The sequence below is a fragment of the Colius striatus genome, chromosome 6 (assembly GCF_028858725.1).
Source record: "Colius striatus isolate bColStr4 chromosome 6, bColStr4.1.hap1, whole genome shotgun sequence".
NCBI classification, from domain to species: domain Eukaryota; kingdom Metazoa; phylum Chordata; class Aves; order Coliiformes; family Coliidae; genus Colius; species Colius striatus.
The window spans coordinates 46428545-46455495 of NC_084764.1; positions in this window are offsets into that span (position 1 = coordinate 46428545).

Below are 26951 nucleotides of genomic sequence, written 5' to 3' on the forward strand. Positions count from 1 at the left end.
AACTATAAAATTTATGTCAGTTAATATAACATTAAAATTGCCCTTTGAAAACCGAGCTGCGAAGCTGAAAAATGCACCAGAACCCCCTGAAAACACAAAAGAGAGGGAAAAAGACTTGTAAATATAATTGTCACGCTGCTGGCCACTCTTCTTTCGAGTCCTTCCACACCCTGCTTCATATGAGCAATTAGTATTACTTGAATTTTGTCCCCTTTATATTGGTGTAAATCAATAGTAACACAATACTTTGAGGAAAGATAAACCATTGTTAGATCTGTTGTAATTTACTTGGTGTTACATATTTCTTCCAGGAAATGAGAATTCATAGGAGATAAGTTCTTGGAAACACGTCTAATGTGAGGATATGTCACTTAAAAAAAATTAATAGCACATTACAATAAAGCTGGGAAATTCCATTTTGACCTCTTTAGAACAGAACATTCCGTTTTCATCTAGAACCACCATCATCCTGTGATTAAAAAGAAGTTAAAATGGGGAAAATGCAAATGCATTTAACCAAAACAGAAGAATGAAGTATTAACATTTTCTGAGCTTTGAATTGCATAAACTTAGAAAGCATCGATTTGGTTTGTTTTGTGTGAGAGAAGAAACCACAGCTCTTACTCTTTAAGCAGCAGAAAAAACTGGTTTCCCTTCTACTTTGTTAACAAGGCAAACCTACAGTGAATGAGAGAAAAATCATACACCTAGGAAGTCAGGAAGTCATTTAAACCCATCCCCCCTCAAGACCTAATTTTTATGTCTCTAATTCCCACAAAACATTTCAATGTGACATAATTTATTTAGATGCTAGGAACTTCATAAGGACGGGGAAACAAGAAGCATGTGGAAAAGACATGAAAAATGAACCCTCTACAGAAGCCTAAGCATGTTGATAACATATTCATGTAATAACTGGAGAAAAACACAATATGCACAATATGTTTTGTATGAATTATTTATTTTACCTTTATGCATATACTAGTACACAAAATTTTCTTCCCAAATAATTGCATGTTGTTAACAGGGAAAGAGCACATCGTATGTTTTGGCAATACCTTTCTAAGTCATAGAGGCATCTTTTTTTCACCTGAAGAATTGAAAATAACTGAAATGGGAATAAACTTAAGAATGAAAACATTTACATGTGGTAAGCTTTGAATCTGACTCAGCCCTATACAAATAAGAATTGCCAGGCACAGAGTGAATACAAAAGCACAGGAATGTGCCTCTCGCTCCTCTTCCTGCAGCTTGTTCTCGCAGGAAGATCTCAGCAACGTAGAGTTTTTACAGTGACTTAGCAGGGACTGAATTTTACTCCTCAAATTTCAACTAAATCCAAGACAAGTGTCAGTAATACATCAGGCTAATGTAAACAGGCTGAACAGCTGTTACCTCCACGTCTCTCCGTTATGTACCACCGTCTTTCACCCTAATTCAAATACTCGTCTTATGTGACGAGGGAGCTTCCAAGGATAAACAGCAAAGCCATTACAATGGTATCAGTGCGATTTTAATGAGACCAGATGGGAAAAAAATATTTGTAGGTGGACAAATCAGGGTATCACTCTCCTGGGCTTGTGGCAGGAGCTGGAGGGGCACTGACAGGAGTCTTTGCTATATTTGATAGCAGTCCAATTAAGCTTAATCAGCCTTGGATGCATTCCCCTCTGATTTTGCCCTTTGTTAGCCCCCTTAAAACTCATCAGTGGCATCAAACTTAGAGAGGCTGTTCACCTGCTGGAGCTGCAAGCCCTGCACATGTATCTCATATTCTGCTTGCACTTCTGTCCAAGAACATTATTACAATGATGACGAAGGGAGGTAAACTCTTGTTACAAGCTGACTGCAGACAGATTTATTTCCTATTCCAAATGTGAATAGCATGTCTAAGGATGCATTATCTCATTTCTGACTACTTTGTTGCTGCAATGTGGCAAACAACTTAAAAATAGTAGGTAGATATACAAAGAGAAGTGCAGTAATACCTGTGCCTTATACTATTCATTGTATAATAACAATAAATGTAATTTTAGAGTCTTCAACCAATAGAGAAGAATATTTTTGTATCTTTATGAGAGTTTTTAAAGGCTTAAGCAATTTCTATTTGCAAATGTATTTCTGTATCACCAGTAAATGTAGCCAATGATAATAAAATAACAATTATGAAGGAAAGTATCTCCTAATGTTTTATCTCACAGGCCATTCTTGCCAAACAAAAGAAGCTGAAATGACCTAGTTACATGAATCCTTTCCTTTCTGCATCCTGACAACGATCTACAGGCCCTAAAGGAACCTGGATCGAGCATTTTCTTCCCTGGAGAAAAATTATTAACACTAATCCTTGTCTTTGAACACAGCAACCTTTTGATTGGTGTAATTGAGCAACATTACCTCACTTTTCTACTTCTGTCACAGCATCCTATAGATGCAGCACAACTGAATTCATGAGCCTCATACAGAAAGGGTCAGAGCATTAAAATGTTAACAGTGTGCTGGCTTGCAAATTATTTTTCTTTAATAAAGTCCCAGTTAATTACATTGGAAGGTTTTGAAGCCAGAGTTAATTTTACTCCTGTAAATTTGCTATATAAGTGTTCTTAAGTAGGCAAAATAAGAGAATTCCATAAGAATTTGGTTAAAATGCTTGACTATGATTTTTACAAATGACATTTAGATTTACAGAAGCCCAGTTGCATGTGCATGGCCGGCTGCTACATGCCTGAACGTGCAAAAGGAAACATGTTTGCTTCTAAGCAATCTCACATGTTGAAGAGAGCAACCAAAGAGAGTGAGGACTGGAAGGACTTAAACCTTCTATCACTTTCCATCCTGGATCAGAGTGCTCTAAGCCAATCCATTCGAAACTACTCAGCAGTACTTCTGAGGCAGAGACTGATAAAATATAGCGCTAAGTACCGTGTTGCATGTCCACTGCACTGATGGGATGTGGCAAGAAAAAGTTGCTACAGCAGCTTCCAGATTAGTCATTAAAACTGATAAGAGAAAAAATTCAAACTCCTAATGCGATCATGTCCCAACAGGCAACTGAGGGCTGCGAGCTGAAATCAGTGCTGAAGTTGATGTGTCCAACCCTCATTTATCTGATGATCCCCAATTGCTGTGCCAGCAGCTTTGGAGAGAATTTCGTGCCATGGAAATTATGAGGGCATCTCAGTACAAGACAAGAGTCAAAGGCTGGACAGTGTTTTGAGCAACCTGATCTAGTGCAAGATAGGGACATCTTGCCAACAGATGATCTTTAGAGATCCTTTCTGACCCAAACCTTCTGTGATTCTATAAAAAAAAAGGGCTTGGGGGAAAAGACCTAAACTGAGAATTAATTAAAAACAAAAAGCAAGTAGGAAGTTTGGAGCAGGGGGTTTCCCACCAATCTATTTTGAAAGTGCCAAAACCACTTCTAGTATAAGATGGCTTCACCCTGAGTCATAGACTTAAGGAATGTGCTTAGAATCTAGTCCCACACACTCTTGATATAGAAAATATCTTTGCAGCTGCGGTGTCAAAGGCATTTTTTAAAGCATTTACTTTTCTCCATGTCAATCTTATCTTTTCATCACCTTTTTTCAAATTGTCACTGAAAGCTGGAGTTGCTTCTGGGCTTGTCTCTCATGAAAGGAAGGAACAAGGTCTCTATGTGATCATATAAATAGTGGTGCATATAAAATAAAATTATGCTCCTAAAAGCCAGGATGGACAGTCTCACACTTCCTGGCAAGCAGAGGAACTACACATCTCTCTCTCTTCTTAAATCCAACATAGAGCTCTGCTCTGACCTGAGACAGGTCATATTGCACGGGATTGACGTCATCTAACTTTAAAGACTTGCAGTGTGGTCAACTGAGCCGGTTACTCCTGTACCTTTTCATGTTAATAGAGAGAAATAGGCATCCTTAGGGGACAATTCTGAGCTAGTTGAGTTTCTGTTTTAGGAGGAGCTATGTTGTTAACATTAGAGGCATCTGCACTTGACCAGACTGCTTCCACTCCTGGACTTTCCTTGTATCTGAACCTACTCCCATGCTTTACCTATCATTGCTGTTTAGATTTTCCTCACAACAGGCAAAAAGAAGTGTGGTTTGAGCACTACCAGGATGCAGCTGGTCTGCACAAGGTCAGGTTAGCTGTGCTCTGTATTCAATGGGAGAGGAGGTAACAAATGTACTACCTGCAACTCAACAAAGATTTTAACTTGTGATCAGCTTGAAAAAGATTGCAAGGCTGGAAAATAAATATTTTCTGATTTTGATTTGTGTAGGAGTAGGAATATGTTTGTGTCCAACACATAGCACCACAGGGACTCAATTGTAGCTCAATTCTGCAGGTCATGGGCTATAAATATTATTACTGTGAGACATGTAGGTCTGCTGCCATTGCTGTATGTTTCTGTATCACAGGAATTAAAATTATTAAATTGGTCATTCCATTCAGCCTTCAAATTAGTGAAAGCCTTACTTTTACTGCATGCTTCTGTTCTGGTGTGTCTTCATAATAAAAGTGCTCCTACTCTTTTAAAGAATTGAGAAAAGGCTCTTGTAATCTACAGGGTTATATCCTGGAGTGAGCCATAAGGCAACAGCTGAGTATGGTGTATAAAATTTACAGCCAGTCCTCAGAGATACCTTTGAGCTACTAGTTCTGAGGTTCAGAAGAGTTCACTTCTCTTCTGTGCATGAATCTGAAAAGAAATTTAGTCTCCTTGTGCCTTTGTTTACCTTTGCAACTTTCATCTAGCTAACGTGTAAAAACTGGAACTCCAGAATTGGCTATGACTAAGCTTTTCTACAGTGCCTGGCACAGGGAGGCCTGAACCCTCATGTGTGGTCTCTATTGTAGCACTAACAGTGTTTCTGAAGATGTAGCAGAGTAGCCGCCTTTGCATGGAGATGCAGCGTGGGTGAACGCTGAGCCGTGCTGCAGCGGATGCTCTCACCAGCCCTGCAGCAACTGGCACGGAATTGCTGCAATATAAAATGCACTTCTTCAAAGGACTAACTGCAAAGGTCTCCTCTTTCTGCTATGAGATCAGAGCAATAACGGGAGATGGTCAAAGCAACTTTCACACATCCTTGGTCACCCTAGCCTAGGCAGAGGCCCTTGCCACCACTGCAGAGATATTATCGCCATTCAGTGGAGCTCAGGAAAAGGAGACTTCTTTAAAGAAAGCCCATCTGTGAGGCCTCCTTCTGGGGCAATTACCTCAGGAAGAAAAAGGAGGAACGGCCAACTGTGGAACCTCTGCAGCTATCCCAGGGAAAGCTACTCCTCCTTGTGAATATGAACTCACAGTGTCAAAAAAAGACTTTCCCCACTGGTAGCATATGTTTTAAAAGATGATTTTCTGCTCTGCATAGCCTTTAGAAAGTATATCAAAACCAATAGCCAATTACATTTTGTCAGGTGCTCATCTAGGCTCATGGTTTTAGTGGTTTTACGGATTTATAGTGCCAGCTAACTGTTAAGCAAAAGCCACACCTGGTAAGTTGCATGTTTGCACACCGCAGCTAATCTGCTGGAAGACAGGCTGGAACTTTGTCAAGAGGCAACAGACAAAGGAATATCAGGGTGCCCCACTCTTCCAGCCTCGCTGTGGTGGTGACAGGTTTGGGTTTAAAGTGTTGTGCAACAGGAATTGTACCCTATTTGTCCATGTAACAATCTCGACCTACCAACACAACCATCTAACCACCAGCACAGTAGTGAGCAGGAGATAACCACTAATTGTAGAACAGCCACAAAACCTGAGCCATGCTATCTGTTAGGATAAAATGCTTGGAAGAAATTTGGATCTATATGTTATAGGAAGAAAATATATCTAGGTTTGATTACACAGGCAAATTAAGACATCAGTCTACTGAGGAGGGTTTGGATCTGGAGGTGGATATAAAGACAGTAGAAATTTCTCAGCCGATGCAGTGGGTCAGGGTCTCTCTGGTGTTTAGTGTGTGCTTCTGTCACCCTCTCACAGTGATCAAAATGCCTAAACGTAATACAGGGATGCACAATTAAGCCCAATGCGCTCAAAAAGGATTGCAAGTCTCAGGTAACTAGTATGTTTCATGTGAACCATTTAGCTTGAAAATATATAGGAGTCCCATTCTACACCCTTGGTGTCCGCAGTTCTTATGCACTTGAATAACCATAATGACAACAGGTCTGCTTCTGTGGATAGCTGTTATGTGAGCAAAGACTTAACAAAGCTACTTATCTGTGAACACTTTGATAGCATTACCCCTCAGTGTGGGGCACAAGCATCTACAGCTTCGAACTGCCATTTAGTTTCAATACATCATATGCCACTGCTTGTTTGTCTAAACACATAATTCAAGAAAACACATTAGAGTACTTAGTCAATTATCTACTCCATTTGTTTTCTTAGCTGCATGTGCTTTTGAATGGTTATCTCAGCTTGGTACTGTGGTTCTGTGAGGTGTGTCCAACACTTAGAATACAATATTTCTCATGCTCACTGAAGCAGAGAAAAAAATAGTTGAAATCAGCAGCAATGAACTTTACATAGTTCTGCTGCATACTGCATGCATGTTTGGGTCTGAGACTTCAATCCTTTCATCCTAAAAATTCCCCAACACATTAGCAACGGTCTTTGCTGAATCTAAGAGCCCTGTAGGATCTGTCCCTTAATGAATTCTTTAATGGCTGTGCAGCTGTACTGAAAATGTCCAGGTGCTTAGGGATTTCTGACCAGTACTGCTACAACTGATACCTAATTCTGTGAAAAGCCAGAGCTTTGTCTGGGAACAGAACTTTTTCAATCTCAAAGTCAATGATAGATTCTCCTAAATTCACAGAAAACAGGGATGAAAGGACTTCTTGTGCCAACTAGTCCATCAGCTTGCAATAGTGCTGATTTATTTCCCTTCAATGTTAGCACAAGTAGAACTACAGGCAGACAGAGGTCAGCTCTAAGATTTAAGTTTCCACGGGACTCTCTTATCCTTCTTGCAGAAATTGGCTCTGAAGTGCCACAAAAACACGGGGGTCCTTGTCCTTTCCACTGTTCAACAGGCTCCAAGGAGAGAACACCGCATCCTCTTCACTCAAGATCTCAGGATGGATTTGAACTGCAGTTGCTAAGGTTAAAGGGCTTGACAAGGCACATTGCTTCCATCCCCTAAACAGCTGGAATAGCAGCAAAATCTTTTATTGTATGCATCTCTCCCACACTTTATTCTGTAGGAAAATAATATGCTGTCTAGTGAGCTGCATTTTTTTGAAAGATAATAGCAAAGTATCTCTAATTCAAACCAACTGAACTAATTGGACAAAAAAGGATGCAAACAGCCCAGCCTACCAGGCTGTATTTAAAACAATTGCTAGCAATCAATAAATCCTGCTGGATTGTTTGATTTCATTAAAGATGTATTTGTTACTAAGCAGCTGGCACCCAAACAGCTGCTTTAAATAGAGATTTTTTTTCTGCTCTGTTTTACCATGGTCTTCATTATTTTATTTGCACATTTTCAGAGACAATGACTACTGAATAGAATCAAAATGCAGATAAGCCTATCACATCCTCGTCTGAGCATGTGGTGGGTCAGGGGAATGCATAGGAGAAATGACAGCCTGCTTCTCTTTCTGCTACCCCTGAACATTGTCTTTCAGGCTTTCAACAGTTAGTCATGAGTATAAAACCAAGCCTGAGCCTGGCCCACTGATTAAATAATAAACTCAAGATATCATAGCTTCTTTTCAAAGCCTTGAATTTGGCTTTCTGTGAATACTGACCTGAACATTCACATCTATCGAACAGAGTGGTCACAAAATGAGGATTCCCTGTTGTTATGAAAGTGCTGCATAGTGGAGTTAGTTCCTTTTAAAGACCACTTTAAAGTATATTTAAACTGAACCCTACCCAGGTGATGCCTCTTCCCCATTATGTAACACATATAATGAAGGTAATAGCTTTTGTGTTACATTTTGCTAGCAAACCAGGTAGTCTTCCTTTGTGGCTATGTTGCCACTAAGCAAGAACATCAGCAGCTGAAGCAAGGACAGCTTTTAGAAAGAAAAGCAAACTCAGATAATAAAACAGCTGCAAATTTGAAACCAGTCCCAGGATTACTTAGGTGCATGCAGCTGAGCCAAATTCCCAGAGAGCCACGTGGAAGCAAGGTAAACTTAGATTTACTTGATTTCCAGCCAGATTTAGTCACACTGGATGCTGTGATGCTCTCAGTTCTACACTCACAGCTTCGAAAATGGACAGTCAGCAGAAAGACCAAGGTGGCCTTCTCTGCCAGTTCTTCAGTCTGCAGCATCCTTCGAGCATAGAAAGGTATGTTTTTACCTCTTCCTCATCTTCTAGTAAAGCTAGGCTCGGGGTTATAGATATGTTTGCAGCAAAACTGTTGACGAGCAAGGAAGGTGTCCTTTGTTGTCATTATTATTAACAATTGCAGAGGCTTTTGTTTCAGATTTGAAACCCCTTACTCTTCACCAGACCTTCGTTACTCTCATACCTTCCTCTGTATTCACAGTGTTCACACTTGGCTGCACTGCACATCCATCACCTTCAGTTAAGATGCCAGTGATCTAGAGATTATCTTCTCCTCATGTGGTTAAGAGTGGTTGTATGTGGTCTTTTTTTCTAGAGGATCCCCAACACCTCTCCCTAGTGATGTTGGCAAAGTCTGGAGAAAAAGTTAGGGTCTCAGACTCAGTATAAAGTCATAATCACTCAGAGTTAAAGAGGGAGGAAAGCATTTCTTTTAATTATTGTTTGAGTTGCAGAAAATGTGTGAAGGAAAACCTGTAATGAAGTACCCAACAAAGCAATAGGGGGGGAAAAGAGGCAAAACTGACAGATTTGAAACCTCTGCTAAAACAGTCAGAATGCACATCTGTAAGATTTGAAGGATATGGTTAAGCCTATGGTACCCGTGTGGCTCAGCTGATATTTGCTGGTATAGACTAGTGCTTTCCAGAGGGTGTGAGGTATTTGGATCCAGGGCTTTAGTTTTATGCCTGTTCTATGACTAGCCTAAGTAACTGAAACCTCAAACTAAACCTAAATTAGACTGATCAGTCCTTGAAGATAAAAAGAGTACTGAACTACATTGATGCTGACTTATTTTACCTTCCCTTTGCATTTTGTGAGGCAGATCCTGAGCTGATGTCATTCGAGCTGTGCTGATGTACACAACCCCCATCCAAACCAAACTCAAAAGCCTAATTACTCAAACATCACACAGGAGTTTATGCTTGCACCGTTTCAGAGTCTTTGACAACTAGGTGGTGGCAAGAGCCTCTTAAGAAGAAAGCTTGTCTGTCAGCCCTGTTTCTAGACCAAAGAAGTTTGGATAAATACACAAAGTTTTTAGGCTCCCCTTGCAAACATTTTGAAGTCTGCCCAACACTAATTATCTGCCACATCTCAACCTACGGCCATCGAGGTTCTTTGCAGCCAGCCACAAGAAAAAGGAAGCAGTAGATATTTTTTTAATACTCATCTATTCCTCTGTAGTTTTAAAAAAAAGTAATAATCCTATTTTAGCCAGGCAGAATGTTTCAATGGAACTTTAGATTCATCCTAACATCTTAGGCCCTGCTGTGCTGACCCTCCCTCTCCCTCTGCTCTCTGCAGAACTCGTATGCAAAATCCTCGAAAAGATTTTGGAACAGGCTATACATCCAAAAGCTTTTGACAAGGAACAGGGACTACTTAAAAGAAAAGGTCTTCTGAAACAGCTTTTCTTTTCTTCTGTCCCTTTTTTCCCCCTGAATTCATGTACCCCTTAACGACTTCACTGGTACTTTAGCCTGTGTGGGCTTCGTCCAGCACAATAAATGAAAGTGAGCAAACTCTCTGTTTAATACACTGTTGGAAAGAGGAGGCTACATATGCCCCAAAACCCCCAAACCCTGGCCTCCTTAGGAGGCATGTGCTATGTCCAGTGGTTATCATCTCCTGTTACAAACCAGAGGACAACATCTTCTCATAATAAAACACACCTGTTACACAACATCTCTGGCCAGATGCTTGTGAGTAAGTCATCAATAATAATCTCTCCCACTGAAGCCTGGAGAATGACTTCTGAGCAAGAACTGAAAGAATAGCTTTTCATACATCCAGGCAGATTAAGTAGGGCATGGAGAATTAAGACAGGGCATCTGCCCACATCAGTTTCTGGCAGCTGAATGTTACATCCAAGACTTAATCCTTCAATACCCCACCCATTGCTTACAACGAGCATCAAAAAGGTTAGTAGATATGTCTAAAGGGATCAGACTGCACACGTATATTGCCCCAGCTCAATAAATCAGTAGATGAAGATGTGAAAACAGAAGGAACTTTCATGTAGTATGCTTTATTCCTGTCTGGCTTGGACAGCCTTCTAAATCCTCGGTGTTTTGCCTGCCCCATGAAATCACAGCAGCTAAAATAAATTGTACTCTAAGAATCAAGCCCAACACAAAGCAGAAAGGAGCTCAAACAAGCATAAAAGTCGTCTTTACTTATGTGTATGCATATATTATGTACCAAGTTCAACTGAAATATAATGAATGAAATAATATACTGTCAAACTTGTTCAAAAGTGACCACCTGAAATTCTTATTGCTGCAATACAACTACTTTGTCCCTAGTAAACCTTACTCATGTGTTTTACCTGTCATTGATATAATGTAAATCGTGTCTCCATACACAAAAAGTCCTCCTTCAGAACCTAAGATGCGTGGTTAAGTAGTCACAACTTAAGATGTTAACGTATGTCAGCTCAGCTGAGCCACGTACATGATGTTAGCATTCACATCTGGGTATGGACTTGGACACTATTACATCTTGGATGAGTGCGTTTGGCTTGCATTTAGTGTGATCTAGCTGTACCCAAGTTATGCTGTTGCATAATAGAAATATCTTAGAGGGTCTAAGTCCCAACTTAAATGGTGTTGCTGTAACTGATTGCACTCAGTCAGTGAAAGGCCTCTGTTGTTTCAGTTTAAAGGTCACGTTTGTCAATTTAAATTAACTGTGTTAAATTAAGACTTAAGTTCTGTCAACAATAATGAGACTTCAATCAAGAGGAAAAGCATCCATCTTGCTTTTGTTACTGCTTAGCTACATCATTTCCAACTTGGGCTTTCCTTGAGAGAGATGTCACCTTTTGGTCAATGGCACACTGACGTGCTTTCCACCTTGACCACATGCTACGGCAGCCAGGTAGAGTCCTATGTATGGCTATTGGCACAGGCTGCTGCCAGCATAGAGCAGGGACTGAGGGTATTATCACCCCCTAGCTCAGAGGTGGCAGAATAACAGCAGGTTTCCTTGTCCACAAATGTAGTTTCAGCGCCATGGTCTGGATTAGGAAAAAAATCACCACTCTTCTCCCAGAGCTGCTTAAGCTAACGTAGGTCTTTCTACCAACCTGTTCAAGGTTCCAACCAGGCACATCTTTCAAAAGGGACAAAAGGAATGGAGTTTTGGTCATAGGAATGAATTTAACAGAGATAACAGAATAGCAGAGCAGGCTCCATTTTGCTGCACTCAGAGCTGTGCAGAAGCTGTGCAGTTATTTAGCTGTGCTGAACAAAACAGAGGCCAGGCTACGATACTCTGCCTCTCCACAGGTTCCCGTGCAAAGCGGTTTGTGGGCAGCTAAAAGCTAGGATGGTGTGAGTTCAATTCTGTCTGCAGCACGTGAGGACAGTCTACCTTGAGTGAAATGGTAAGAGGAAGAAGATGAAGTGTGACAAATTTGTAGAAGAATGTACAGCTCACCTGTGCATGTCAAGGCAGCCACAAACATAACTTTTTATGTGAAAACACACTGTTTTGTTAAGCTCTGCAGATCTAATCTCCCCCCAACACACATACTCATACTTTTACCCACTTCCCAGACACTCAGACTTGAATAAAACTGCAGTGCTTCCTGTGCATGATTCACAAAAGGCTCACCAGTCCTACAGAATTTAGCAGGCACAGAAAGAACAATTAGGAGGAGTCTTTCAAAGTGTGCTTTTCATTATTCTTTGGGGAAACTTTTTTTCCCCAATTTCCTCGATGATGTGTTGCATTGTGCTGTCACTTTGGGGTTTGTCAGTCACGTCTGCTAATGTAATACAGTATGACTGACACAACATGTGACATGTCACCATGAAATGCATCACTTGGAAACTTTGGCAAACACACTGAAGAGAAAGGACGGTAGCAAAAAGGCTGTTTGGGTTTTTATTTCTTTCTCTCTTTTTCTCTTGTACTTTCCTTCCTTCTTTCTTCTTTTTTTTTTGTCCTTTCTTTAATTCTCTCCCTGTCTCCCCCTCTTCTCTTCCTTCCTCTCTCTCTCTCTCTTTTCTCCAATAAGTGGAAGCATTTCTTTCAAAGACAAATGTATAAGCAGCAGTAGCACATAGAATTATTTTCAGACTGAAAGGATTTGCTAGCCTTTTATTAACCATGGGAGAAACTGTGGCTTGCTAAATAAAATCATCAGGCTAAGTTGTTGTTTTTCTACCAGTGGCCTCAAAAAAAGCTGTGCTGCTTCATCTGCTATTGAGAGGTTTGAATAAAATTCTTTTAATTGTTACAATAGGTAACAAAGCTTCTATAAAAGCAAATTCTATCTGTAGTGAGACTGCTAATCCAGACATAGATAGAACTTCACATTTTAACAATCTCATCCTGGTAGCAGGGCGGAAAGGTAATAGCCAGAGAAGCACCCAAGTGTGAGACTGACATTGGCTTCTTTAGGCCAATGGAAAGCAGGACTTATTTCTTGGGCAATCTTGGGAATGCCCTGGCTTCTGAGGCTCATAGAGGCTTACCAGGAGGATTCCATGTTTCACTCTTTGCAACGTGAGTTGAGTAACACAATGTGCATTTATAGGACAAATGTATAAATAGCTCAGAAAATAGCAGGTAGGCAGAGCTCTGTGATGTAATTAACTTGGAGAAGTTAATAAGCTTGTTTCCTGAACGCTTTGCAAGACTATGTGTCTCGTGCTTGAATGACAGCAGCGTTTCAGAACAACTCCACATTATCCAAATAATCTCTTCTGGCCCATTACTGGCTACTTTGGGGCTCAGATCTTGGCCACAATTCAAGGCTATTTGTTGCATTCCTTTATATGTCTCTGTTCTTTGGAGTTCATTATGAATTCTCGATTAACAGAAGGCAGTATCCTATACCCACAGTAAGCATAAATAAGGACAAAGCAGGTGCAACGTGTGCAGAAGGTGCACAGTGAATATCTGATAATTTGCTGTTACAGTGATTGCAGATTTTGCAAGCTTTACATGTGTTTCATGTCTGGATATTTTTTCTTCCTTAATTTTGAAACCTGGCCTCTAGATGTCAAGAAGTGTCACTGAGTATACAAATGTATATGTTATGTGGGGTTTTTTTGGTGAGATTTTAAATATAGCACATCTAAATCAATGTTCTTTTCTTTTTCTCTCTTATTCTTTCTTTTTTCTCTTTCCCTCATTTCTTAGACCTTTCACCAGAGCTCTGACAAACACTCCAGTCAAGTATTTGTGCTCTGTTAACCACTAAGGGAAGGTTCTTGAATGGTCTATTCTACTTGCTTTAGGGGGAGACATTACCAGTCTGTTTCAGGGTTCAAGTTCTGAAGATAAAATATTAAATTGTTTTCTTTTTTTGGTCTGTGATGCAAAATTTGGCCAGTGGTACTTGAAAATAGCTTTTCTTTGAAGAGCAACTTTCTCTGCAATTTATCCTTGTTTTCTTCTGCATTTTGATGACTATGTATGATGTGCTATATTATACCAAAACAAAAGGAAAGTGGAGTTTGCTTTATAACTAACCGTAAGAATAAGAGACAGCCTGAAGTTTAACTGACTTCATCTATTACCGTGTGAACCACATCTTGCAGGTTTGCATAACAAACTCCTCTCAAGAGGTTCGTGGGAAAGGTACAAGGGGGGTTGCACAGAGTCTGCTGGAGGATATTCAGTGCCGCTGTTCTTACAGACTTGTTCCTTTATCACTTCCTATCATCTCACTGGTCGTTAACCTCAAAAGTAGGACAAACTGCTAGAAGCACTATTATGAGGCACTTTTAGGGTATCACAAAATTGGTTAGAACCAGAAACCACTGCAACAGTTAACAGCTGTATTACTGACAGCCAGTGACAGTCAGCAACTATAGTCCAGTACCCAATGTGGTTTAAATTGTCTGCATGAAGCATAGGTAGACATTGGTAAATGCCTAACAGTGTTTAGGCTCTTGATCTGAAGTTTACTGAGCACTATACTGCTGCTATAAGAGCCCTTCTGGGGTTTGCATCAGCAGAAGTCCAGAGTGCTTGGAGCTTTTACTAAGTGCAGTGGAGAGCAAAAGTTGCCAAACACCTGTGAAAATGGTGCTGTCAAGGAATGCAATCGGGGGCAGGGGGGGAGAGGGCAGGTATTACGGTTTTAAGAAATGGTGTGTGTGGATGGGCTTGTTTCAGTGGACAAAATGAACAAAAGACAGTTTTTTAAAAGAAAAAAGGATAGAGCAGGCATTGCCGCTTCCCCCACCCAGCCTGAGGGGTGCAAGCAGCAAGATGCAGTGATCCCGAGTGGAGGGAGGGCCACTGTGCATCCGTGGTGTGAGCCACGGTTCGGTTAGCCTCAGCATCCCCCAGCATGCAGAGGGTGGTCCTCAGGCCTGGCAGAGCTGCCCAAATCCCTGGGCTGCAGGACAAGCTCAGACAGGTCATTGTATCCGAGCAGCCTGCCAGCAGCTCCCACTGAGGACCAACAGCAACCGCAGCGCCCAGATGAGCGGTGCAGCAAGAGGGTCACTAACGAACAGACGAATACCATTGTTTCCTTGTTTATATAAGTATATATATGTAAAAAAACCTTCTTTACTAGCTTGAATGCCCAAAAGCAGAGAGTCCTGCTGCAGGTGGGATGTCTGTGGTGTGCTGTGGTGAATGGGACTTCTCTGTGCTACACGTCCCAGGGCTCCTTGCACCTCAGAGGTTCTGCGATTGTCAGTGCTATTCTCATCTTGCAGTGCTAGCTCTTACAAATAGCATTTTAAATACCTTCCCACACAATCTGGGTTCCTTTGTTACCTGACTGACCTGCACCTCCCGGCACAAAATGTGTGGCAGACTACAGACATGGCACAGGCTGGTGGCCAGCTAGAAGGGGCCAGTGTGAGCCCTTCATTCAGGGGATGAGGAAGACAACAGTGGAGAAAGACATTCCTGCAAAATCCTAAACTGATGGTTACAATTCCAACTATAAAAGCCTAAATTCCTTTCCCTTTTCCTAGAGGGAGGGTGTCAAGCTCCATCCCTGTCCTTGCATGCCAAGTGTCAATCTTGACTAAGCAACCAGCGACTCCAGTTCCACAGCTGACACCTCACCAGGCTGTATAGGCTCTATGGGCCCTGGTGTGCACGTCCTACACTGTGAGCTGTCAGAAAATGTAATGCTTTGGATTTGCACTGAATCAACAACCGAATTTCCAGTTACCAGTCTTACAAACCAGAATGAAATCAGGGAGGGGGAGAGCGGTGTTGCTTGGCTGCTCTTTCAACACCCAGCAAACCATACGTGTATGAAAACAATTACCTTTAGATGAAAGAATGATGAGTGCATTAAGCGAACATAGATAGTAGAAGATGACTCATAAAATATTCCATTGTCATTAGTGCACAGAGTGGTTAACTACAGAAATAAAGAATTAAAAGGTTGGACCTCTCATTAATGCTAATCTTGTCTGCATGTTTCTATATTTTACAGCTATCTGGTGTACTTGCATATATTTCATTTACAGTGTGGGCTAAGTGATGCCCACTATAGCTAATGTTTCTGGCATAATCATACATTCCTGAAAGCTTATTTTGGAACTAAAACATTTCAACATTGTTCTTTGATCTATGGTTAATTTATGTTTCAAGGAGACAGAGGCTAAAATCTGTGAAATTAACTGATTTTTCAGTTCCTTGGTTGCTCAAAATAAATCCATCACAGCTCACACGTACACACCACGTTGTCTTGGGTCATCTTGAAATGACAGTTCTTCAGGATTCTTGTTGGTTTGCATAGTAGTATTTCTGGTTGAAACAAAAGGTTTCTTCAGCCTGGAACAAAATATTTCCATTAAATTTGGGGTATTTTTAATGAAATAGAAAGAACTTAGGAAATGAAAGTCTACCTTCATAGTGAGATTCAAGTGCTACACTCAGACCTGAGAAGGGACTATGCTTCTGCCAACAAGGCCAGTCCTGAGAGGTTATTCTGTGGTGTGGGACAGCCAGGCTTTGAACCTTTGCATGATTCAGCACAGGACTTGGAGTTCTTGAGGGTTGCTTCTGTCTGACATAAATATTCCTTGAGCACCCTTTGGGTAGTCATCTTTCACACTCAGCTCTCATGGATGCTTATGTTCCTGACTCTTACCACTTAGGTGTGCTGTAAAAGGAGTATTTTGCACAGTGGAGCAGAGCCCAGTGACAGCTCTAATTGAGTAGGTAGAGTTTAAAACTCAGGGGTGTTTTCTCAGGTTCACACTACCTTCATGAGGCTTTTGAGCCTGTAAGTTCTGCCTCTCAGGTGGGATGGTGGGTTGCTATCACTGAAACTCTTCTGGTCCTGTTGCTGTTTAGTCTGACTGTGGTTGGTACATACTAATTAAGTAGTAAAGTAATAAGCCTGTTCCCACTTTCCCCAGACACATACACGCAGAATCTCCCTTCCTGCTGCAATCAGGTCTGTCCCATATCAGGTGTTCTGTTCCCTCGTGAAGTTAGCCTTGAAAATACTCAAGCTAAGAAATGCTTAAAAAATTGCTTGCAATGTCTCTGATGGCTTGTGCTTCTTTATTCTTTGCCATCCAATACACTCGGGGATTTTGTATGCAAACACCAGCTCTGACTGAATAATGGGTAAAACTTCTCTATGAGGAGAGTCAGGTGGTGGGACAGGTTGCCTGGAGAGAGTGGCCAGTCTCCAACCATGAAGGTTTTTGAGACATGACTGGACAAAGCCCTCAGCACTCTGGTTTCGCGGATGACCCTACTCTGAGCATCATGGTGAACTAGAGACCTCCCGAAGTCCACCCCAACCTTGATTATCATGTGACCCTAGGATTCTGTCAAGACATTCTGTTTCCTCTGCTACCATTGGCTTCTTTGGGAACTGCAGTTTCTCTGCATTGCTGTGGATAGAGACTAGAAACAGGGTTCATGAGATCAGGTCTTGCACTGGTATAAAGTGGTAGTTGTTGAAGAGCCAACATTACCCAGAGACTAGGACAGTATTTCAGGCCTCAGAAAACCTAGGCATTCCCTGAGAAATGCTCTTTTATCTTCTATGCCTGTCTCTTCCTCTCCTTTTTTTTCCCTCATATATGATTTCAACTGGAAGATTCTTTGGAGAGCAACTGCCTCATGGCACTTACAGTCTATAATAAAGCTAGGTTTCAATTTAACTTGGGACTTCATGGCTCAGCTATTAGGTAAATAATAACAATTCAATGCTTTCAGTGGATCTATGCAGTTTACACCCTCTTAAGGGACAGCAAAGGCCAGAAGGATCACGTACTCTCTAGTTATACAATCAGACCTTCACATAGAATTTTCACTCTGTGTCTAAGACACAGCAAAAAAATGACTACAGGACTGAGGCCCTGGGATAATATACCCTATATTGTTTCCAAAGAAGCATTTACAAATTCAAATTCTCAATTTTAAGTTGTCTAAGTAAAAGTCAGCTCAAAGCTGAATGTTAACAAGGGCCCAATCCATCAGCCTCAAATAGTCGGTATGTGAGAGTATGCTCAGGTTTAGATGTGACAGACACCTTTGAAGGTTGGCTGGTGACTGAGAAGGGCAGTGGATTTCAAATATTTGCCTGCAAAAAATATATGCAACTGCATGGACTGTCCTTCACCATCCATGGGACAAAATCCTGTCCTCCATCAGAACTAATGACTCCACATGCAAAGGAGAGTGATAAGGGGCAAAGTGTGTCTGCTGTAGGTACGTGTACCTGCAGAGTTCACGTCTGAACAATTGTGCTACCCAGCAGCCCGTCTGAGCGGAGAAGGATGGATCCCACTGCAGAAAGGTGGGGCTTGGAATGATGCAATGGGTTAGCTTATCACTCACCCTGGCAGACTGCAAATACCATGAAATCCTCTCTGACTGCGGCTTGCAATGAGGTGTGTAGCATAGTTCTGTATTTACTCAGTGTCAAAAGAGGAAAATGCTCCCTGTATATTTGCCCTTAGAAAGCAACCCAACCATCAGAATACATGCTCATAAGACTCTTTGTGGTGCAAAGAATTTGCAGACCCCACACAGAAAATTTGCAACTCCTGTCCTGTCATTCCTTGCTCATCTGAAAAGTCTATTAAGCTGTGTGAGCTAGCTTCAAGGCATTCAGAATCAAAGACTGGTTATTGAGATATGCTGCCCTTCTTAAAGTCATACCTAGAAACTTGTGTGTCTGCTTGGTGCGTATGTATGTGTGTGCCCAAGCCATCTCGGCATCTATATTTGGTTTATGGGAAGGCACAGGACTGTCAGAAGCTGACAGGCAAGTTCTTCATTCTGGACTGAGAACAATTTAGGCCAGAATGGATGCTACCCGAGCTTCTTTGCTTGAGCCAAGACTAATTTGTTGAGTTTGACAGGATTCCTGTCAAGCAAAAGACAGCTAGGCTTTCTTCCTTATGGTCCAAGTAGACAATAGGTGGATAGAAACTGATAGAGGGAAAGCAGAAAGGACGCTGGGACCCAAAGGCAAAATCTGGCTACAATTTTGCATCTGCAAAATCTTTTGCCATTAGTCAGTCCTTAAAATAAAGACATCAAGTTAGTCACCTTCCACAGAGTCCTCAAGTATGCAGGACACTCCTGCAAAGAAATCTGGTAGCTGTGGGGATGTTTAAGGGTCATAATGCCCTTAAACTGCATTTAAGGTCCTGGGCATTCCTCTGGAGATATTGCCAATAAACATCTGCTTAATAGCATTTTCCCCAGGCTGCAGTATCCTATGTAAGGCCAGAGGAGGAGACCATAATTTGGAAGCCGTAAACAGTTCGCTAGTAGTTCGCTTCTGTGCAATGAGCCAATGCAAACAGAGCATTTAGTCCAAAATGTCATAGTAAATATTTGAAAAGTACTAGGTGATTGTTTGATATGTTGGCTTTTGGTTTGGGATTTATTTGGAGTGGTGTCATATTCCAGGCTTAAGTCGTGCTCCTTTTATGTAGTTCAATTAAAATCTTGCCTTTAGGAGCGTTATGTAAGTTGATGGTTCAGAATTGCTGAAGAGTAATTTTGCCAGGTAGCTTTGTGGTCACTTATATCTTTCATTTGTCCCAAAACACTTTCCAAGAGAGCTTTAAAACACTGTGCAGAAACTTTCTAATAGTGCTCCTACTTGCTGTTTCATGGGTTTAATTAAAGCAGTCTGAGATGTCAGCGGCCATGGAAATCCTGAGAAAGAGAGAGAACGCCCTCTAAAAGGAAAAGGAGGGGTGGGGGAAAGTGAGGTTAAAATTAATCCAAGGAATTAGTCTCAATTTCAAAGCAATATTCATAGACCATTTAGAATGTCACCATGCTTCTTAAAAACTGTGATTGATGGTATCTGTTGGCAGGATCGTGTAACATGGAACAGAATATTGGACTGTCTTACATCACTATTTCCATCTCTCTTTTTGTTCTTCTTTCCAAATTTGTGGGTGAATGTTAATGTAAATGAGATTAAGGGCACTGCTGGCAGCCAAGTGCTGTGGGCAGGAACTAAATAGGTATCTCCAAAGGCTCTGCCACCATCTCTGATTTGCCCCCTCACAGACCTACAGACGCTGCTCTTTCACCCCACCTTTAACAGTAGCTCATCAAGGAGGCCAGTTTTGCTGAGTGATGCCAACCCAAGGGATGGTTTCATGATGTGATCAAGAGTAAACTAGAACTCATGAGGTGACTGAACTGGAGCATCACCAGATATGGTGATAGAGTAGGCGGAGATACTGTGGGTAGGACCATAAAGGTATTATGACCCAGCAGCTGCCTTTTTGAACCTGTCAGGAGCCATTCTTGTACTGCGCTAGTGGGCAGGCAACAAACCAAGGGGATCATCCTGAGCCCTCACAGATAAAACATTTCATGCAAAAAACACTATCAACAGTCTTAAAGCAATGTTATTTGTCAGGAGTGGTTTCATGGATAAGTGATACTGGCAGCTACTCTGCAAATGCCACGCTGGGGTTAAGATGAGAACTCTTACCATCTCCAGACTCTGGCAAGGGGATTCAAGGTTTCCAACGAGAAACGCAGAGCAAAATGCAGACGTTGCAAACTCATGCAAATTGAGACTGAAACAAAGGTCAGTGCTAACCCTTGTGAACCACTGTTAATCTCCGAGATACTCAGGGCTCTGATTGTGCATTTTTAGTATATTGGAAAGGTTCCCTTTTATTCAGAACTAATCAGGACACTGACTGGATCCTGCACCTAGAGAATCAGAAACCTTTCATCTCCCTTGACACTGCAGGCAGAACCTCAGGATAGTCAAATCCAGTCCTGCAGGGTTTTAGTGATTGGAATTCTGTGTTTGCACACCAATTTTCCAGCTGATAACTCTTAGAGTTCTCAGGACATAAAGACCAGAAAATGAGCACATTTCTAGATGACCATCAGTGTATAATTAGTCCATTAAAATTGTCAAGATGCTACTTTTGGTTAGTTAAAAGATGCATCAAAATCATTCTAATGCTTAAAAATAGAAGACTTTGTTCCCCCCCAAGGAGAAAGCAAGTTTATTCCTTCACCTGTGATTTATGATCAGGGGTGTGTTGCTGTTGTAACACTTTTTTGACACTCAAAATGGAGTTGCTGGTAATTCTGGGTTGCCGATTTTGGTGTAACTGCAGGTAAGCCAAGTTAAAGTCAGTGAGAACTGCACTGGGAATGTGTAAAGCTGTACGAAATCTTAAGCCCTCTGAAAAAAATCAGACTCTAGATTTTCCATTGTGAACATTCAAAGACATCTTTTGACTACACCTCAATCCCCATATGTAAAATTGAGATGATAACAGCGCCTTGGCTCACAAGGTTTCTGTAATGATCAGCTCTTGCAGTTTGTACAGAACAGAGGATCAGAACCACCAGTGCCCTGAAGCTCCCATCTTTTACATCAGACAGTGACCTGGCCTCGGGCAGAACATCGTTCATGCCAAGAATCCATCTTAATTGGTGGCCGTGTAACACTGACATGTAGAGCTAGTTTTGCTGTGGTGCAATGTGTCGTGAGACACGTACATTCTCAGATAAGAAACTGTGTTGTAATGCAGCAGGTCCGTGGGTTTACATCAACAATTACATTTGGATTGCAATTTTCCTTTTGCAAACATTGTTTTGAATGAACAATTCCTGTGCTCCTAAACCTTAGAAAATGCTTGCATAGTGTTACAGCAAGCTAGGCGAGCTACCTGATTTGAAGTCATAAGTTCCTTTTATTCCTCTTTTCCCATAGTTTTCAATTGATAAATACTAAGAATGGATGACTTGCAAGCATCAGCTCTGTGAGGCTGCCTCTATACGTGTAGCACAGTTTTCTCATGAAAAGCTTTGTTAGGAACGCAAAAATTAACTTGTGAAAAGTTAGACATGTAACATTTCCAGCATATTTCCAAAGCAGGATGGCTCCACTGCCTCTGACAGTTTGGCCCCACAAGTCTCAAATCTGCAAATGTTTATTTGGATGAGTTTGTTTTATTTTTGTCAAACTTCTTTTTTTTTTCCCCCCTGTCCAACTTGTACAAACTCTTTGCATATATTTTTAATACACATGAATAAAAGATATTCCTGCAGACTGATGTAGTACACAGGCTTTCCAGATCAAATGTTTTCCTTCTCCAGGTGAAATGTGGAAATGAGAGATAGCGTTGTCATTATACTGTATTATTTGTTTGTTTGAACAAACTTGGCCACAGCAATCATTTTCATCGATTTTCTAAGAATAACAGAGTGGGGGGGAGGGTAACAGAAATCAATAAATGCAAAATTTTCTATAAAGCCTTCAGTGAAAAATATTCCTCCCTCAACCTCATGTATATTAAAGTGCACAGAATATGCTGACTAGCATAATGCAATAAAAGTGATTACTGGGAGGCAGTGGAGGTGATTAAATATCACACAGTAGTCAGAGTTACCTGAAAATATTATGCAGCCAACACTCGAGAGAGGGGGGGGGAAAAAACCAACATCACAATAAACAAGTTCTTTGGAAGTTTGCAGCTCCCAGTCAGCCACCCAGTTCTATGGATGAGGTTTTAATGGATGCATGCCAACTGCTGGCGTTGTCTTACACAATGTGAAGAAGTTTGTTGTTAGAAGGGAGGCAGCTGAATGTCCGTTGTAACATACATTTTTTTTTTTCAAGGAAGGTTTAGGTTCTCCTGAGAAAACAGCATAGGCAAAGTATCTGCCAGTTTACAATTGACATGGTTAAATATTGAGGAGCTTGTTCAACTGGTTGCTGAGCGAACTGGAGAATTTACTGTTGGCACCAGGGAGACTAATTCCTCGCTTGATGTCTAGCTGCCTTAGCCACACATTTCTAAGTCCAAAATACAGTAATGATTTAAAGCAGGGGAAAAAACATCAATTAGTCATTTTCAAGCTCCCTCGAGGTATTGAAAATATGGAAACTATTATTTGCAGTGGGGAGAAGTAACTTAAGTCTTAGAGCAGAATATGTTGATGATGGCATGAAACTTTAACAAATACAAGACTCTTTGGTCTTCTTACTAAGTTTATTGTCAATATGGGTGAAATCTGAGGAGAGAATATGAGTAATGAACCACAGATCAGAGAAATCCCCATAGATACCCTTCTATTCATTAGAACACACATTCTCTGTTGAAAATGTATATATTGGAGTAGATTCTTTTTACTGGACCTCTTCTTCACATCCTCCATCTCCCTGTAGTGCCAGACTGCAGAGCTTTGTCTCACTGCAGACCCTCGCTTTTAATACACTACCAGCTTGCCAATCTAGTTGGGTTTTTTTTCTTCAAAACTCTCCAAGCCTTAATTTATTCCAGATCTTCCTTTAAATGAGAAGCCTGAGAAAAGAAACATAAACAATGGGTCTTCTCCCAGGAGTTGTTGAACACCTCCAGCTCTGTGCCAGTTTCAGTGGAAGCTGTAAGTTCTGAGCTCACCTTCTCCGAGACCTGACTTCTGATTATTCTTCAAAATACTATGTTTTCTCTTAGCCCTGGATCTGGGGTCTCTTATATTTCTTTGCCACAAATACATTCCAGTTTATTTGATTGAAGCTCTCTGCGTTGTAACTTTCCTACATCCCCGTGAATTCACTAATTTGATCAAGATTTACATATGAACATTTCTCTGCATAGATTTCCTGGAGCTCTGAACAAAGATATAGCTCAGAGTTGCTCCTATAAAAACATAGGTTCCCAGCTGCCTGTACACAGAATCATATACTTAATTGAAGTCATGCAGGCTGAATTGGAAGCACTATTCCTTGCTCCTCAGCTCTGCAGACCTGTGTCCATCCAAGCATGGCTACGTAACCCCCTGCCTCCTCGTGATCAGCTTCCTTTGGGATGCACAGTACCACTTTTATATTCCCTGGAGCCATGAGCACAGCTGTAGTCCAGTACTCTAGACATTTCTCTGAGGAGGAAAGGTCATGTGGTTCTCCAAGAACTTTTTATGCATTCTACCAGATACTTTTTAAACCTGTATTTCAAAAACCACTCTAAAAGCAGAATCCCCAAGTCAAAGGTTCACTTGCAGTATCTGGTTGGAACAAACGTTGAAGAAGGATTGAATGAGAACATATTTTGTTTGAAAGATTAAGACAAATTGCAAAAGCATCCAAGATCAGTAAAAGCCAATCTATTGTGTCTATTCACTGAATTATGTAGAGCTGGGGTTTCAGTGGGAAAAAAGTCAGAGTTGATGGTGTGTTATTATATTTTAATGTGCTAAACAAAACACCATCCTAAAGCACCTGTTCTCAGACAAGGCTTCCAAGTGCTTTATAAGCTAAAGTATGAAGAATATTCTAAAACCACAGTGTATAGAAGGGGAAATTTCATACATAAGTGTCTTGGCACAGCTCCTCCTTACATGTCCCAAAAACACAAATGCTTGTAGAATTTATTGTGTTACTTCTTGGGGTTTTCAATCTCTACAACACAGATATACTGTCTAAGCTTTATTATTATTACTATTATTATTAATTGATAGTACTGAGGGCATCTAATGACCAGAAAGAAATCTAAAAGACACCAAAATTTAGGATTCTATTTTTCTTAAGTTTTTTCTTCATATTCTTCATACCCCATCTGAAACTAAAAATCATCCCAAACATCTTTATAAATGCAAACCTGGCCTTCACTCTGTTAAACAAAGCCATGCTGAGGCCATATTCGAGCACAGTGCAACAATGGCAGTGGCAAAGCTTTAATTCTGTTTCTCATTTATCTTGGTAGAATGATAGCTTTAAATAGGAGAATAGTTGTGAAGTCTGTCCAAGTATCTTCTGCACTACTCACCAAAAGTGTGCTCCAAATCTTTCCCACAAACAAAACACCTGGCAGAAAAGTCATTTCCTAATTTTAACTGTTTTGAAAGTTCTGTAATTTTTACATATATATTTAAATTACAAGTTATTCTTTTTCATGTTATTATTTTGGGTTTCACTGAAGACTATAGAAGAGCAATGGTTTCTCATATTTCTTAATAAGGTAGGGAGTAGCAGCCACAGAAGTAGGGCAGCTGTTGTCTTTCTGTGCCATGATGTGACTGAACCAGGATGCAAGATGAAGGGTGGTGTTAAATGACCAGTCAATCTCCTCAGAAAGATTGCTTGGAAGCAGCTTGCTACTATCAGAACAGCAAAGGAAAGGTTAAAAATGATGTCAGGGATTTGAAGTGATCTGAAAGCCTTTCAAGACAAAAGGAAAGATTCCTGTGATTCTGAATGGGTTGTGAACTTGGTTTAAGATCAGCAAGGTATTAGTATAGATGAGAGTCCGTTAGGCAAAGATACTGTATGTGAATAGGCACACATTGAAATGAATTAAAACCAGAGATGGACATATGATGAAGTATGATTGATGCTGAACTGAAGTCAGAAAACTTGCTTTTGCTGTAGGATGGTATTTTCCGAAACATTTGAACCATAGATGTTCAGTGGATGAAGAGATTGATGTCTTACTAAACACAAGCTTCACAAAATAAAAAATCATGCATCATTTTTCAAGAAAAATATTACTAAGAAAACTGTCAAAGTGACTTTATGATAACATCAACCAAGGAGCAGCTGTCACTGCTGGACCAGCAGTAGCCCACTCTCTTTGTACATTCCGTAGCAATACACTGGCTTCTGTAGAAATGCACTTGCCACAGGAATTAATATCTGGTCATTTACTATAGAATTTCCCTATTAAGTTAAAGAGTAGTGTCATAACATTTTTGTATTACTTATTCCCATCTTCTGCCAAGAATACCTCAGCAGACTTTTGCATACCCGTTTAGAGATTGCTGTTAAGAAGTTTGTGTATCATCTGGGCATCACAGGAGGTGATCAACATAATAGGCAGTTAATATTTATTAAAAGTTGTTGGGTTTTTTTTTACATCTGTCACATAATTTGGAATGTGTATGGGAGTATTTGGTATGAGAAAGAAGTCTGAAAGTATTCAACCAGCCCTTGAGATTCTGTGATTTTTTTAATTCTAGCACAGTGTCCTATGCCCAACCTTTATACTTATAGAATCACAGAATGGTAGGGGTTGAAAGGGACCCTTAGGGATCATCTAGTCCAATCCCCCTGTAGAAACAGGTCCCATCTAGATCAGGTCACACAGGAATGTGTCCAGATGGGTCTTGAAGCCCTCCAAGGAAGGAGCCTCCACAACCCCTCTGGGCAGCCTGTTCCACTGCTCCCTCACCTCACAGTGAAAGAGTTTTTTCTTATATTTAAGTGGAACTTTTTGTGTTCCAGCTTCATCACATCACCCCTTGTCCTGTTGCTGGCTACTATAGAAAAGAGGGATGTCCCAACCTCCTGACACCCACCCTTTAGATATTTATAAATGTTAGTAAGATCCCCCCTCAGTCTCCTCTTCTCCAGACTAAACAGCCCCAGGTCCCACAGCCTTTCCTCATATGAAAGATATTTCAGTCCCCTGATCATCTTATGGCTTGTCACACTAAAGATCTCACACCCCACGTTTGTGTACAGCAAGATAACTTGCTACTGGCCAGAGGAGTACCTGGTACTTTATTATTCAATGTGTCAGTCACATTTACTGTTGTGAGTTATTGCTCATGTATTACACAGAGCTGGGCAGGCAAAAGGGTCTTTATTGAAGAAAAAACCCCCAAACAGTGACATAAATACAATACTTCATTTGTATCCATGTTTCTTGAATATGATCCTGTTGCTTTTCAGAAAACCACCTTTATTTGCACAAGACACAACATCTATATCCATTCTAGGAAGCCACAAAGTCGGGTTTATTGTCTGAATACAAAAAAAAATTCCATGCAGACATCATGCAGTCCATAAAAGACTGAAATTCAAGTTAATGCTTGACGTGATGTGTCTTGAGAAGAATGCCAAAGACTTGAAGCTCCTCACTGGAGGTTGTTGAATAAAAACCCTAAAGGATTACATATATCAAAAGCCTGTGGGGCAGAGGGATAATAAATAAAGGCAAATTACCTTCCTGACTCACTTGAGGTTGTGCCTTTCATGACTGATGAACCACTTTCTCTCAAGTGGAGATTATTTGTAGTAATGATATACAATAGATTGTCCTGCTGTGATCACAATTTTTTAATCACATGTTTTTAATACTGAAGATGAAAGTATACATGTACCATATAGATGCATAAACACAAGTGTAAACACATGAACATTACAGCCAGTGGCCATTTCACTTAC